This window comes from Bidens hawaiensis, unplaced genomic scaffold (assembly GCF_021521415.1).
Source record: "Bidens hawaiensis isolate Kalapana, Puna unplaced genomic scaffold, B.hawaiensis_p1.1 tig00026174_1, whole genome shotgun sequence".
NCBI classification, from domain to species: domain Eukaryota; kingdom Viridiplantae; phylum Streptophyta; class Magnoliopsida; order Asterales; family Asteraceae; genus Bidens; species Bidens hawaiensis.
In genome coordinates this window covers 150,285-155,006 of record NW_027505064.1, presented here as the reverse complement: position 1 = coordinate 155,006, position 4,722 = coordinate 150,285, and the positions used below count along the sequence as shown (strand labels likewise).

The 4,722-nt window shown below is 36.0% G+C and overlaps 1 pseudogene; it reads right to left on the bottom strand.

Moving 5' to 3' along the window:
- Positions 1-2,770: 2,770 nt before the first annotated feature.
- Positions 2,771-3,851, bottom strand: LOC143610407 (mitogen-activated protein kinase kinase kinase 18 pseudogene; annotated as a pseudogene).
- Positions 3,852-4,722: the final 871 nt, after the last annotated feature.

The following is a 4,722-nucleotide window of genomic DNA, read 5'->3' as shown; positions in this document are numbered from 1 at the left end:
TGTCAACTTGATTGCCGCGGATAGCAATTTTATTTTTATAAACCTAATGATGAACCGCTGTTATATTTTATTTATTCACTAATTTTGTTTTGCAATTAGTTGGTCAGACTACATGGGTCTGTCTTCGGTCTCCCATTGACGATTTGTATTGTAATTCCTTTTAACTTTGCCACACCTGTTTTGATATCCATTTGTGGCAGCCTTAAAATTATTTGATACTTGCATGACGGTTTCTAGAAAACCTCTTTCAAAATTGATTAGTTCTTTGATCATGGTGGCCCATTTAAATATGTGGTTTGATTTTCAAATTTGGTACTAAATTTGGTCATTTTGGGATTTCTAACAAGCTGTAGGTTTAGTTCGGTTATGAAATTAGAATTTCTAACTTTTTAGTCAACATTAACCATAAAAAGTCGTCAGACAAGTCTGATGATAAAATTCATAATGTTTGGGAATTTAACAAAGTGGGTGCTCATGTCTTCCTTCTGTTGATTGATTTAATGGTAAAATGTTTAAAAGTTGCCTTTGACTTTTGGTCAAATTTTGACCAGTAAAAGTCAATATATGATGGCTTCAAGTTAATGTAACTAAGAGACCACGTCGAAGGACACAACGTATGAATGTTTGAATGCGTAGAAAGCTATTTTTTTATTTGGTTTAGTAACCTTTAATGCTTTCTTTATATTTCATGTCTTTTTGTTGGATAATATGTTTCACTTCACTTGCGTTGTTTGTTTTAGTGTTATCGATTGTAACCGCCAAAGAGTATTCGTACTTTACTTTAGTTCATTTGCGTGTGTGATTTGTTTGGTAAAGGCATTACAAGTTTTGTTGAACTTGGTACAAGTTGTGTCGAAGGCATTACAACTAGAAGCTATAATTAGATATTATAGTAGATAATTTTTGGTTTATTTGCAAGCAGTCATTACATGTTAAAACATTTCTTGTGGATATTAATACTTATTTGGTTGCAAAACCGGTGTGGCAAAGATACATAGTGGTTATTGTCTATCAAGGGTATTATGTGCATAAAGCTAAAATAAAAACACGATGTTTCTTTTAGGAAAACAAAATATTCATAATTCATTTTGGAGACGGATTCACTTTTTCTCGGGTTTTGACATTTGAACTATTTTATCCCTAACCATCTAAATAGTTATTTTGTTTTCCAAACATTAACATTTTTTTTTATTAATCATTCATCTATTATATTAACAACAAAAAAATACACATTTGAACAGTCCGATATACATAACAAATAAAGTTAATACAACGATTTATATAATGACTTTTACCTGCAAGAAGATGACAATAATCACTTCTCAGCATAATGTTTCGACTCATATCATATGTATCTCACAACCAATATTAATTAAAAACCAAATTAATGTAGTCATCACATTCGAAAGTTGATATTCCCGTTCACCGGACGAGTCAACTACTAGTTCTTTCTAGCTATTTTCTATTTTTATTAGTTATATTTATATAGAACATTAAAAAAATGATTGTTATAATAAATAGTAAGACCATTGATCAATAATCATCTATAATTCTTTACTGACAAGTGGTTACTTACGCTTATAATATTTACTTTGGTTGTAAGCCTTTACCTTAATTTTATTTATATATTTTTTGCCGTTTCAAAACAATTGATAACATTTAATAATTTGATGTGGAGATGGAGTTTTTTTTTTTTTTATATCTTTTGTTAGATGAGATTAACCTAGGTTAACAAAAGTGAAAGTTAAAACCAATGATATTCTGAATCTTCTTCAACCTCCCACTCTGATAAGACGATAAACTTCCGAAGTGTTTTCGGTACGTAGTTTAAGGTTTCAGTTGGCAAAAAACTCTTATTCTCAACCAGAATACGTTTTCGATTGGAATAATTTGATCCCGAAGAAAGTCGGTTTGTTGCTTGGAGGGCGGTTCTTGATCGGTTACCAACTTTTGATGCATTGGCAAAACGAAACATACAGGTTAGATCGACTCTTTGTCCAATATGTGGTGAGGCAGAGGAAACGGTTGAGCACGTGTTCGTTTCATGTGGCATGGCTCAAACGTTGTGGACGTTAGTCGCTCAATGGTGCAAGATGCCCGGTATGTTTATGTTTTGCTTCCGGGACCTTTTGGAGGTGCATAAGTATTCCTCATTTCGAAAGGAAAAGGCTAGAGTGTTTCACGCTATATGTTTGGTGGCGGTTTGGTGTTTGTGAAAAAAGAGAAACGACTTGGTTCACCATGGAAGCCCGATCCATATCACAAGTTTGTTAGAGGATATTAAAGTGTTAAGTTTTCTTTGGGTAAAGAATAGATCGCGGAGACTCGGGTGTAGTTGGGAAGATTGGCGCCGGTTCCAGTTGTAGCGAGTCATTGTGTTGGATAAGTTGTGGGCGTTTTTTCTTTTTGTTAGTGGTCTTTGTTTTATTTGTGTATTGGTGGATCTAGCTTTTGGCTAGCGTTTTTTTCTAACAAATTCATTTTGTTGGTCATTAAAAAAACAAATGATATTATTGACTAGTAAGTAATTGGTTGAAATTTGCGAAGTAATAAATATAAAAAGAAAATCTATTTCAGTTTTCATAATTAACACTTCACATTTACAAAATTAGATCCCACCTTGTAAAAGGGTGCACGGTAAGATCATAGTAAAAGGTAAAAAAACAGTAAAACAACACCCTCCTAAATCATATTCACCAAATTAAATTAAATCAAATCAAACACCACTAACCTCTTATCATCTACATGACTACTTCTACAACACTTTTAATCCAATCCTATGAACAACCCACCACCATTCACGGCAGAATCATTCATCTTCCACCACCCCACCACTCCCATTACTTCTAATTGTCATCCAATTGATTTCTTCTTCCATTTTACACTTCCAGTGTGCCATTTCAGAGTTGCCCTCCAACTGTTCGATCCTTTGCCTCAATGAAAACGATGAACACATTGGCTGGATCAAATCACTACCCACTGACTGTGATTCACCAATTGAATTCCACACATACTGATCAAGTATACCCGTTGGCGAACCCGCCCACAAATCTCGATCAATGTCGCACTCCAATTGTCCGATAAACGGGTGGTTTAGAAGCTCGGTAGCGCCCCACCTCGCTTTCGGGTCTCGAATCAAACACTTGTTGATAAAATCCTTAGCTTGGCTCGAAAACCCAGATGGGATTTCGGGTAATTCACCCGAAAACCCAACCTTGTAAATGACCGAAACCGGGTCGGTCACGTTTAACCAAGGCGAACACCCCGTTGCCATCTCGATAACCGTGCACCCAAGTGCCCAAATATCAGCCGGAAACCCTTGTTCCTCGCCACGTGCCACTTCGGGCGCCATGAACATTGGGGTCCCACGAACCCACCACGTGCTCATTTGCCCACTTGGCGCACCCGAAATCCGCGAGTTTGACACTATTTTCATTGACTAATAAATTTGCCCCCTTGATATCACAATGCACTATGTTATTTGAATGAATGTACACTAAACCTTGTATAATTTGCCTTGTGTAGTGTGATATTTGCGCCTCGTTTAATTGCCCGTTTATCGCGTCCACAATGGTACCACCGGGCATGTATTGCATAAATAAGTTGTACATGATTTTTTTCTTTTCTTTCGTGATGTCACACCCTTTGTAAGATACTATAAATGGACTGTTTAAAATGGATAAAAACTGTTGCTCTCTTTGTAAACTTTCTGAGTGCGAAAGGGTGGCGCTTTTGACTGCGAAAAGCTCTCCGGTGTTGGATGTGGCGGCGGAGACGGTGGCAGACGAGCCACGGCCAAGTACATGGCCTCTGGTCCACCTCTTGTTTGGTTGTTTTGGATGTGTGTTGAGATGGTTGTTTGTGGGTTAAATAAGGTGTTGAAAAGGTTAGTTATTTGGTTGGGCAGGAAGTCCGTAGGTGGCATAATCTGGGCAGCTTTTTAGGCGGACCAAAAGGGTGTTTGCCACGTGTCACCAAGTTAATTAAAGTTAAGGGTGTATAATATCTGGGTTCCAACAGATTAAACAAAATATCTGAACCAAATCGAGTTACATGTTGGTTTTTTGTTATAAAAATCTGAATTTGATTCGAATAGAGTAAATACAAAATGTGTTATATAACTTTTGTTAGACTTGCACCTCTTTAAGGTCATGATCAAGGGATAAAAGTTATGGATTTTTAGAATAATGTTTTATATGTCATGGACTGTCAATTTAGAAGGTGTTAAAATGCCTTGTTTCTTGCTGTTTTGCTTCTTTGTTTGTTGCTATCCTATTTTAATTAACTTTATTCGCTCATGTTTGGTTGTTGACTTCTTGTTCTTGATTCGTTGTTCTATGCATCTCATTGAAAGGTTTTTTGGGCTGGGAGTCTTATAGCAAGTAACCTCTCGACCTTTGGGGCTGGGATAGAGGTAAGGGTTTCCCTCGTCTTATCCTTCTCATGCGTTAATGATGGGATTTTACTGGATACGTTTGTTTGTTTGTATAACTTTTGTTATTTAGCCAATCCAATTACATCTTTAACTCACTCCAAGTTTGCCCAACACAATCCATTAACAATTAATGGTACAAAATAAAGTAAAAGAACAAATATTTGGTTTGTTAGTTCGAAAACTAAAAACTTAACTGAATTAGAATTCAACTTTCTGTTCGGTTTTGTCTACACAAGGTATGTATAGAAAGGTCAAATAGAGTCCATACACGACATTATTTAAGGGTA